We start from the raw sequence: 12,003 nt of genomic DNA, 5'->3' as shown, positions 1-12,003 counted from the left end.
TTTCTGAAATGTAAATCTGAACCCATCAAATTCTCTTACCATTCCTACAGTGGCTCCACATTGCCTACTAAATAAAGTTTCAGCTTCTTAATTATGGCCTTTGGGCTCCTTCATGATTGGTTGGGCCCAGCACCTTGCCAGATTCTTTTGCCACTCCTCCATCTTAAGCTTGATGTCCTTGTATGGTAGCCAGGTTCTACAGTGATCGCAACAAGATATTACATCCTGTCTACTACCCTGGTGTGGTCTCCCCTCCCATGTTGCATAAGATGACCTGTGTAATCACCAGAATTTTGTGTGACTTCAAAGATTAGGTCATAAAAGATGTTTTGGCTTTTTCCTTGTCCTCTTTTGGATCATTTGCTCTGGGAGAAGCCAACTGTCATGTCATGAGGACATGTGGGCAGGCATATCAAGAAACCCACACGGTAAAGGACTGGGGCTTCTTGCCAACAGTCACATGAGTGAACCATTTGGAAGTAGATCCTCCAGTCCCAGTTAAGTCTTCAGATGACTGCAACCAAATAACAGACCTCTAGCTAGAACCCCTCAGCCAAGCCACTTCCAAATTCCTGAACCAAAGAAATAATGAGATAGTAAGTATTTGTTGTTTTAAGTCACTCAGTTTGGAGGAAATTTTTTGTGCAGAAACAGATGCTATTTACACAGTGTGCATCTCCCACAAACTGCTGGTCCCTCTTCTGGGAAACCCATTCATCTAGAAAACTCCTATTCATCCTTTGAGATCCAGATCTCTAGATGTTTCCTCCAGGAATCCTTCATTGACCTCTTCACTCAAAGATTTGGCCAGATGGTTTTTCTTTGGGCTTCCATGATGCTTTGAGCATGTATCCATATCTGTATTTATTATAATGTTCAGTCATTATCTATATGTCTGATAGTCCCACTAGACTATAAGCACCTTAGATGCAGGGAACTGTACCATTTTGGTATCCTCAGGGCCAATCACAGTGCCTGGCACATAGCTAGAATGGACAAATGAATGAAGTCAACTGCCCTTGCATCATGACTTTACAGCAACTATATCCCTTTATCTTGGAAGTCCTGTAAGCAACCCTTACCACTTGCTTGACCTGGCATCTCACACGGGCCAGCTATGACTCAATCTGTTAACCACTTAATTTTCAGCTTGTTATCACACCATTCATTGAGTTTCTTCAATGGCTCTTAACCAAAAGAACATGTCAGAATTACCTGTTGATATTTAAAAGAATACTCCACGTACACATACATACTCCAGTCCTGGCCCCAGAGATTCTGATTCACTAGTTGTGAGATAAGCTCCAGACACGTACATTTTAAAAGTCTCCACAGGTGACTATTCATATCCAAGTTGTTACTCACTGGTTTATTGATGTTTATTCTATGCCCAAAGATAAGAGAATAGAATAAAAAATTACTAAAACAAAACAACAATAACAAAACCCAAAACTCTTAAATATAGGAAGGTATAATAATAAGTGATATGGCAGGGTGGGGGATAAATATTATACCAGAAAATCTAGGCTTGGAGAACTACTGCAAGTGAACACATTTTTTTTTTTTTTTTAAGAACATCCTCAGAGCCAAGGCAAAAAGATTTTAATGAATTGGACAACTCTCAACATTTGAAAGAGGTAGCATACAAGTTCATATGTAAAGACAACTTTTGCCCTCGTACTGAATTATAGCAGGGATTTACCTCCCAAGTCTTTATGTAAGAAGCCACTGAATAACGCAGTAAATGATGTCTTTGATATATTTTTTTAACCAAAGCAGGACACTTTTACGTACAGCCACTTTTAAGAAAGCTAAATACATATCGTAAAATGCTAGGGTGGTGAAGGTATTTCTATGGTGAGCCAAACAATAACATATGTAGTTTTGTTGTCATCTGACTTGATATAAGAGAATTACAGAACCTGGAGAAGAAAGCAGTATGAATAGTTCATTCATTTTCAATGGTCTCACTCAGGCTTTTTGCAGAAGTTCAACAGTAGATCTCTCTCCACTCCAGTTCCTCACCAGGCAGTCCAAACTTGGGATATTATCCCAACACATCTGTGCTTGCCAAAGACAGAAGGTGGAGATGGAAGCTTGTAGGTACAGAATCAATGTTAGTGACATTGGCCATAAAAGTTCCTATACACAGGACTCAGAATCACAGTATGGTAGCCTCAACAAATGATGCAAGGATAGGTTTATTTTATCTGTAAGTTAATGCTGCACTATAGTGCAGGCTACAGTGATCACCCAACCCAAAGCATGTGTTTTGTCCACTAACAGGTTGGGAGCTCAAGGACAAGTTTTTAAATGAATTATTTCAAAGCTTCAAGGTAGAACATCAAACCTCAAAGGCATACAGAATGTTAGAATCAGGAAGAAGCTGCTGTCTGGAGGGAGTTAAGTTAAAAAAAAAAAAAAAAAAGAACACGTAATCAAAGGATCCTGTCTTGCCTGTGTCTGGCTTTGATGATTCCTAGTGGATCTATGCCAAATTGGCCCATCCGGGAATAACCAACTTTTGATAACAGCCAACCAGTCACTGAGGTATCAAATAGCTATCACCAACTTTCCTTGCCAAACACAAAGGGAAGCTTTCGGTGTCATGTAAAAGTGCTAGACTATAGATGCAGACTGGGAAAGGACTGGGGTCCTAAAATGATACTTGATGTCATTAATATTGTAAAAAAATTACAAAGATTGTACAGTTTAGAGATACACGTGTAAGTTCTGATCCACACATGAAGACACATTCTAGCAATGCGGTCCAACAGAACTTTCTGCAATTGATGGAAATATTCTATATCTGCACCGTCCATTATGGTAGCCACTAACACATGTGGCTATTGAAAATTTCTAATTTTAATTTTAACTAATTTAAATTGCCACATGTATTTAGAGGCTATCATATTGGACAAAACAATTCTATAGGTTATAGACCAAACTGTTTCTCCTCTGGAACTACTAACTGAGATTCTCGATTTTACCTGCTAATGAGGGGTATCCCCAAGTAAATGTGTATGTTCCATGGGCAACCTGGTCATGACTTGTGCCCTGAAAGCTTTGGCAGCAGTGTCAACCAAATCACCAGAGCCTCCCAAGCCAATAGCTGACTTTAAGTCTTGGGAGAGGAAAAACTCCTCAGTCATCTGGGTGTCATTAAAAATCAACTTGTCAAAAGAACTCTAGGAAATGAGGACCAAGACACCAGGGTTCAAAGTACAATGTTATATTTAATATCAAAAGCAGCAGTAACATAATTAGAATTCAGCAAGTATGGGGTTAAGTACTTCCCTGCTATGGTAAATAATGTGACTTGATTTTCCCAATTTCCATTCTACCCTCTTTCTAGCTGGAGAGGTTGAAAAACTTAAAATCATGTTCCCTAGATTACAGTGTGTAGCAGCATTCTAGGTGTGTATTACATGCTTGTGAGAAACCTGGAAGGAAGAAGCAAGCAAGAGACCATTGCCCTACTTCTACAGCTCCTCCTTAGAATGAGAAGCAGTGAGGCAGCTGTGTTCAGTGTTTCAGTATCTTCATCATGGCTTTGTTGGTGCTTACAGAGAACTGTGGTGGTTCCTGGGGTCTAAAACCTCTGGATTGCTGCTATACTGGTGTGTCCTTGGACCTAATAGTTTCTGATTTCTAATGTCTGAAATTTCCAATAGTTTCATAAGCACTTAACTCCTTATCTGCAATCCCCTGCTTGAATCTGCTTGAACTATCTAGCATGATTTCTGCTTCCTGTTTTCCTCATTGACACACCTGCATTCTCCCATTTAGTCCCCTCAGCAACTCTGGAAGTTAGGTAATTTCTCCATGGACTGTTTTACAGATAATCATCAAGTCCAGATCTGCTTGTACATTCATGGTCTCATGTTTTTCTCCAAAGAGATCTAGACGCATATCATGGACTACTTAAAAAGTTAGGACATGTGCTTAGAACATCACTGCTTCTTTTTGTGATGATTTTGTACCCAAAGCAGAAAGGAACATAACATAATGACCACTTGGAGAGGGAATGATGTTATCTTTGCTAGAAAACAGTGTTGTCACCTGTGGACATAAGTTCATTCCCAGCTGGTTTCCCCCGAGAAGGTCATAGTTCCAACTTAATAGAATCAATCTCTGGTCATACAAATGAGGTCAGCTACAAATGGTCAGCTACAAATGAGGTTCTTGCTCATGAGCAATCTTGACACAAGAATGGGATGGCTAAAATAATCTATTACCAACAGGGAAAATAGCCTAAAGGACACCTTTTGTTGGGTGAATCAATATTATTGTTTACTTCTCTAAAGTCGAACATCTAAACTCCCAAGAATTTTCATCACCAGAACCCCAATACTCTATAAATCACTGATTATCCTCTTTGTAGGATGAGATAATGACCGCTCCATGGACATATCAAATAAGTACTCTGAAATAGCTAACTGCTCTTATATCAGGCTTGAGAGGAAGAAAACAATTGTTGCCAAAGTGGATGTGACTTTCACAGCAGATGTCCCATCTTTTGCCCTCTAGCAGTGGTTGCGTGGTCTAGAGAAGGACAGCATGAGTGACTGACTTCTCCACTTTGCTCAAATGCTGCCTGCAGGCTTGGATTACTCAGGCTGAGGATTATATGTGTCCTCATTTTTCTGTTACTAACTTTGGGCCACTTGATTGCTTAAAAGTCCATTCTTCCAGAGGCTGGCATGAATGATGAAATTCAAATTCAAACCAGTGAAGTTGACGTTTTAGTATCAGTGTAATCTCTAAGCATTACCACTCTGAGAATTTTTCTCATATAGACTGCAGTTGTAATGCAGTGTTCTAGGATTTGAGGAAGGTCAAATTTAAAGAATTTCTAACACTCTGTTTTTGTGTGGATTTTTCTTATTCACCACAAAATACTGTATGAAATTAGTCATTTTTGAATTTAAGTGAAAAGAACTATTTCACAGAAATCCTTTGGGAGACATAAACACAAGATTATAAGCTACTCATTAAATCAACAAATCTGTTTTTCTTATCAGTGAATACTCTTTAATATTTATCTTTATTTTTATTTTTTTTATTTTTTTATTTTTTTTATTTATTTTTTTTAATGTTTATTTATTTTTGAGACAGAGAGAGACAGAGCATGAATGGGGGAGGGTCAGAGAGAGAGGGAGACACAGAATCCGAAGCAGGCTCCAGGCTCTGAGCTGTCAGCACAGAGCCCGACGCGGGGCTTGAACTCACAGACAGCGAGATCATGACCTGAGCCGAAGTCGGACGCTCAACCGACTGAGCCACCCAGGCGCCCCAATATTTATCTTTAATAACTCAGAAAAACCATGAACTCATCTATGATCCAGGACACTTTCAGATCCATGAAGAAATCTCATTCTTACACTTTTAAGTCAGATTCTCTAAGTGCTAAAAGGATTTACTTTAACTATAATTAGGATAGAATAGTAATGTAGTAAATAATAGCATATACAGCATACCCAAAGAACTGTTATAATTTTCAAAGGTAGCACCCATTCAAGCAGTAACTTAGCTTCAGATGACGTAAATGTTCCTTGCTACTTACTTGTTTATGCAGAAAATGTAATTCAGTTAATTTCTCCTTGTCACTCCAATTCATTCCCTTTAAATTACCACCATAGTATTTTGTTTTTCTCCAAGAAATTAAGAACATTTCCAGTTCACCATTGCCTGGAGTTCTTTCTTGTGCTCTCTACCTTAGCTGGGGTGTCCTCAAGGGGTCAGGACAAAGTAATTGGCTTGCAAAGTTTTAGAAACCATCAGCTATGATCTATAGTAGCAGAGAACTTCCAAAAACTTGGAAGGCTTGTTTAAGTATTTCAAATGGTGATTCTCATTGTTATCCCATTAGCAGGGTATTCAGAATAAAAATTTGTTTCTCAAGAGCCTATTCTCAAGAGATCTGGAAAAAAAAAAGGGGGGGGGGATTCTATTTGGAGTTTTTGGCAAGATTTTTGCAAAACAACTCTGTTGTGTGAAAGGGTATGGTTACTGTACTGCAAGTTCTTTGAGGGCAGGAACCCCCTCTCCTCCTGCTTGCATCCTCAGCAGTCAGTGGGGCTTGACACCCAGTAAGCACTTCTAGATATCTGATGAACCAAGTATTCAAAATTCACAAATACCACAACACTCTCATTTCTAATGACAGAAACGGAAATAGGGCTCCTTGCTTTCTCCAGACCCTCTGTCTTGGTCAGTGGGCTCATAGAAACTTGAGCCAGTGGAGATGAAACCTCAGTGATGTTTCTCTTTCTCCCATTTTTGCTTGAACAATCTTTCTATGTTACTATGGTAATACCTGGTAACAGGATGCTGGTATTTCATTTATAAGGTAAATGAAAGTGGGAAGGAGGAAGAGATCGTGAGTTATGCAGTTCATAAGAAAATCTGCCCAGACACAACCTCTTTGGCAATCTGTAAAGCTTGTGCATGTTCCATTTTATAATAAATACATTTAAATAATACATGACACTATACAGAACAGATATACTATGTTGAAACAGAGATCCACTGAGCCCAAGAAAACTGCATCAAGTATGAGATTATAAATAAGGGAGTATTTTCAGACTTTTGAAAAAATAGCAGGGAGAATTTAGTCTGTAAATAGGACATTTTCTCATTTCAACATATAAAAAGGTAATAGCTACAGAATTTCAAAGATGAGTATATGAAGCTATGCAGACTGAAGGCTGGATATTAACCAGGGACCTGATCTGAATGGTAAGTACACTGGTTACTACAGTTATAAAGGGCAGGAATAAACTAATAAAACAAAGACATCTTTTAGTAATACGTCAGAGCCAGGTAATGTGCAACTTTAGAGCCAGGTATGACCAAAGCTAGAATCTGAGGGGAGGAGAAAACAGCATGCAGTGACTGACATCTGAAGTCAAGTTTCTCCACATCACTTTTATACTTCGATGGCTGTAATTTATTAAAACCCAAGCTGGGAATGTTTCTGCCTGTCCAAAGCAGGTGCTGTAACACTGGAGGAAACCTTCCATCCAGTAGATTAATTTTGTGTGAGGACATCTGAAGAAAGCTGCTATGGCTTCTTGATTTATGACTTCATTAAAATGTTTGGGCTTCAAATCTCCATCAACATTTATTGGAATTAACAGCTTCTTAAAATGGAAATATTCAATGATAAATTAATGTAGCTTGGACCTTGTATGAGGAAAAAACAAGGCACTTTAGGCATGCTTTATATACCTTGAGGAAAAGAGGAATACTTTCTGCTCCTGTATACTAATAAGTCTTAGGAATGAGTAGGTGAGAAGAGGTAAGTGAGAGCATGAAGAGAACAATAATGAATTCTCAGCCACAAAGAGTAGATAGAAATGCCAGCATTCTTTTCAGAAATGCATTAAGAAAAAGGTCTAGGGGCGCCTGGGTGGCTCAGTCGGTTGAGCATCCGACTTCAGCTCAGGTCACGATCTCGTGGTCCGTGAGTTCGAGCCCCGCGTCGGGCTCTGGGCTGATGGCTCAGAGCCTGGAGCCTGCTTCCGATTCTGTGTCTCCCTCTCTCTCTGCCCCTCCCCCGTTCATGCTCTGTCTCTGTCTCAAAAATAAAGGTTAAAAAAAAATTAAAAAAAAGAAAAAGGTCTAAATTGTTCCTGCTGTAGAAAGACCACAACCAACTGAAAATCAAAGGGCTGGTGTGTCTGTTGCAGACATTAACTGACTTATTGTCCACAGAGATCTCAATCCAAAGATGTAACTTCCAGGTGTGCTGTTTGACAAGATTCCAACAAGGACACAAGAGTATGAGCTTTCTAGGTAGTTCTCATTTTTTTATATTAACAGCACCCAGCTACATCTAACAGATATTAAATATTTGATGAATGAATCAGCTACCACTTCCAAAGAGAGTCCCAATATTTTCCTTGCCGTTTCTTGCTGTCCATTTGTTCAAACTATTCCATGATCTAAAGATGATGCAGTTAATGCTATCAGCACCCAAATTCAACAAAGGTTCATGTATCCCTTACTTCATCAACTCAAGTGTGGACAAATAGCTTACATAATTAATAGGGAAATATGGACCTAAAATCTACCTGGTTAGGACATGTTTTACCTTGCTGCCTGCCAGGGTTGATTAAATGTGACCCCCTCACTCTGGTATCATCCAATCCATAAGTAAGTCCTGTTGACTCACGTCCAAGAGGTTTCCTGATTTTGTTTCTCCATTTCTATAACTACTACTTTTGTTCAAGCTATCACCATCTCTGGCCTGACTACTACAATTACCTTCTAATTGGTCACCCTGCCTCCAGTTCCAACCCCTACAAGCAATTATCCATATAGCAACCAGCTATCTTCTTAAAACATATAACATATCATGTTATTTCTGTTTAGAATTCTTCAAGGGCTCCCCATCACACTAAAAATAGAACACAAATTTCCTGCTCTTGCTCACCCCTTGTATACCTCATCTTATTCCACTGGTTTATTCACAGACTATACTCCAGCAAAATTGGCCCTCTAGCTGTTCCTGAACAATCCTGAACACATCCCCATCTCAAGGCCTTTGTCCCTTTTGTCCTATCAAGAATGTTCCTCTTTATCCACTTTGGCAAAGCAGGATTTTTCCTGTCATTCAGATTTTAGCCTAATGTCACCCACTCTGAGATGCCTTTCTTCACCACTCAAACTAGCTACCGAGTCATACCTATCACAATAACCTTGTTAGATCTCTGCATAGTAAGTTTCTCTTTCTGATGTTTCTTTTAATTTCCTTGTTGTATGGGCTCCCCAATTAGTCTGTAACCTCCAACAGGGCAGAGATCTTGATCATCTTACTCACTATGAAAAATAATCCCTGGCACATAGATCGCAAATATCCTTACTAAAAAATAAAAAGTCTAAAACAGTCACATGTTAGTGGCATGGCAAGCAAGGAAGTACTTTACTAAATATGGGTTCCTAAACCAAACTAGGTGTTAAGTAAAGATACTTAACAGCTGGCTCAAGATATACACTAAGTTGGTGAGTTGGCTTAGAGGCTTCCATATATGGTGAGAGTCTCACTCACCCCTTGTATCTACAAAACCAACTCTTAGTCTCTGTGGCTCTGGGCTCGATTTTCACAAGGTGTTCACCTATTTGTGGGCATCCACTGTGCAATTCAGGAACTGTCTCCTTGACCACTTGGGCCATTCAAAGGACTGATAGGTCAGACCCATTTTTCCAAGGCCTGTCCTATTTATAAGAATCACACTCATTCTCTAGGTACTGGAAAACTTTCTTTACCCCTTGTGCTACGTTGTCCTTACTAGCAGCCACTGGATACTGTATTAGGGCTCAAACATACTTTCTCCTCTAGTTGCAAAACTCGTTGTTTCCTTTTGGTAACCCATAATTTTTCTCTAACTAATAAAGTGGAATAGCTGAATGAACACTGGGTGTGAAGTCAGAGTCCAGGGATTAAAATTCTAATTCTATTATTTAGTTGTAGCCAATTCAACCCTGGGTATATGATTTAACCTCACTGAACCTTGGTTTTCTCATCTGTATAATGGGAATATGACTATCTACCTCTTAAATAAACAGGTGAAAGCTCCGGGGCTTGCACTCTGCAGGCAATACACATCTGAGCCAAGAAGGGTGGCAAGACCAGAACTCATGGACTTATCCACTTCTCATGGCTTCCTCTAGTAGTTCCTCAAGTTTTCATAGGGGAGAGAGGGACTGTTCCATAAGTCCATCAAGAGAGTTTCAGAACAGCAAAAACACTTCTTTGTCATCAAAACAGTAATCATAAAGGAAAGGAAGACAACTCACCACAGACTACAGAAGCTTTAGAAGCAAATGAAACTAATAAGACCATGTTTATTGAAGTGCCAAGTCAGATGACAACACTGGATTATGTAAGATTGTGACTAAGTACCAGTAATATATTAAGTGTCATGAAGGTCTCATCGATGAATGAGAGGAACGTTAGTGGACATTACTAATCTGTATTAAAAAGCTACCCATCAGGACAGCCTGGGAATGAAGACTAATCCAAGGGAAAATGTGACAATGTCTGCACATGGGCCTGTGAAGGGAATAATCTCAAAATCATTAACAAGACCCTACTTAATGTTATATATGTGTGTGTGCAAATTTTTCTTTTCTCAATTTTACATTTTTCTACATTTTTTTCAGTGAATTATAAGCCATTTGAAGCAGAGATAAGCCCATTGTTTCCTATGTAATAACTAAGAATAAACCTTTTCTCTCGGAAAACTTCCTCTAGTTTCTAAAATGGGTTCATCAGGTCTACTGTAAGGCACATCTGTGACTGGCAGAGCTCTCTGCTCCAGGGGTGCTCCATAAACATCCTGACACCACAAAGAAGCTACTCAAAACTGACAGGTGATCTGCTGGAAAACAGCAGATTTTTCAAAACAAAAGGGAAGCCAGAGATGAGTGTGAGAGGTGGGGTGAACATCGGCACCAGGCACTGTGCGTTTGTCACTGTGCTATTTTTACATACACTACCTCACTGGACCTTGGAGGAGTCATACTCTCTTCCCATTTAGTAAGTGAGGAGGGAAACCAAAGTCTCCCACCTAGTAAACTGCAGAGCCAGGATTAGAAAATTCATGATTTTTTCCTATATCCCATGGCCTCAAAAAGTTTTCATTTTGACATTTCAGTCCAATTTATGAGATTCTGGAATTCTTAGAAGGAAAAAAGGAACAGAGTTTAATTCTCAGTTCTCACTGGCAGCTGCAAACCTTGCAAGCTGTTGGCTGGGCATGGACCTCACCAGGGTACTACCTGGACTTCTGTCTGAATGAGAATTATGTTCTATGTTTCTTCAAGGTTTTTCATTCAACCTTAAACCACAGCATCAAACTCAGATCCCTTACTAGAGAGCTACATGAATAATTAATAATTTCTACTATTTATTTGGAATCTAGTAGGCACCAAGTATTGTTTGGAGCTTTTGATAAATCTCACTTAATCCTCAGAAACTCCTAAATGGTAGGTTATATTATTCATTCTAGACAGATGAGGAAACTGAGGCAGCTAGCAAATGGCAGGACCAAGATTTGAATCAAAGTACAAATGGCAAGCTCTTATAATTTTATATAGCCCACAATTACCTCTTATTAAACCAAAATAAAATGAACATCTTGAATACTTGAAAGTAAAGCATAAACAGCCATATTAGAGGTCAAATTAATTTAGGATATTAGTTTGATTTTGCTCCTCACCTCCTTTAGGCATGCTAAACATAGGTAATAGGTTGATGCACAGAATATAACATTTGCTAGAAAAATTTTAAGACAATTATTTCATAAAAAGGTAATTTCTGCTTCTAACCACCAACATCTATGGCACCTGCAATCTAAAGATCTCAGGAAGAAGAATTCTGAAAATGGCAAATGAATAACTGAGTATTTTACATTTACTTGTAATAAAAAGACAATAGAAAAGTTAAAATCTGTATTTCCAGGCATGTCCACAGGTCTGTTAGCATAGAAATGGTGTGTTTTAGTGATTTCTCAGCTGTACTAACAATCAACTGATCCTGAAACAGCTCTGTATACTCCAAATTTAGTACAAGAGGCTTAAATGGAACCACTTTTTTTTTAATAGACATACCACTCAAAGATAAACACACACACACACACACACACACACACACACACACACACACACACTCTACTGCTCCTCAAAAAAAAAAATCACTGCACAATGCTTTGTCCTTTGTTCATAACATGAGAAGATGTTTATAGTCCCTTGCTCTCTCCATCTCTCTCTCTCTTTCTCTTCCTGTCCCCTGGCCCTTTCCCCCTCCCACTCAGATGAGGAGTTCATTTTGCTCCCCCCAAAGTCTTGAGGACAGGTACTGCAAAGGGAGAGGTTCTGAAGAGGACGGAGAAGAGCAGCAGTGGTGATGCAGGAGAGGGCAGAGGTTTTTGGGGGTGCTGGGGCTGCAGCTCTGCTCCTGGGTTGCAAGGACTGGGAGGTGAGATGGAAGCAGCT

General features: G+C 39.3%; 1 protein-coding gene and 1 long non-coding RNA gene across 6 annotated transcripts in view; one reads left to right on the top strand and one right to left on the bottom strand.

Annotated features, from left to right (window-relative positions):
• The window catches only part of LOC121033687 (uncharacterized), a 38,362-nt gene extending 28,111 nt beyond the window's left edge, over positions 1 to 10,251 (top strand). The window contains exon 2 of the long non-coding RNA XR_005792063.1: positions 9,574 to 10,251. This is a non-coding gene — a long non-coding RNA (uncharacterized LOC121033687). The remainder of the gene's footprint in view (positions 1 to 9,573) is intronic.
• The window catches only part of TMEM108 (transmembrane protein 108), a 373,458-nt gene that overhangs the window by 114,419 nt on the left and 247,036 nt on the right, over positions 1 to 12,003 (bottom strand). The gene's annotated exons all lie outside the window — the stretch shown is intronic.

Source organism: Herpailurus yagouaroundi, unplaced genomic scaffold, assembly GCF_014898765.1.
Source record: "Herpailurus yagouaroundi ecotype Mexico unplaced genomic scaffold, PumYag 159, whole genome shotgun sequence".
Taxonomy (NCBI): Eukaryota; Metazoa; Chordata; class Mammalia; order Carnivora; family Felidae; genus Herpailurus; species Herpailurus yagouaroundi.
The sequence above is the reverse complement of the archived record's forward strand: the minus strand, read 5'-3'. Positions and strand labels throughout refer to the sequence as shown.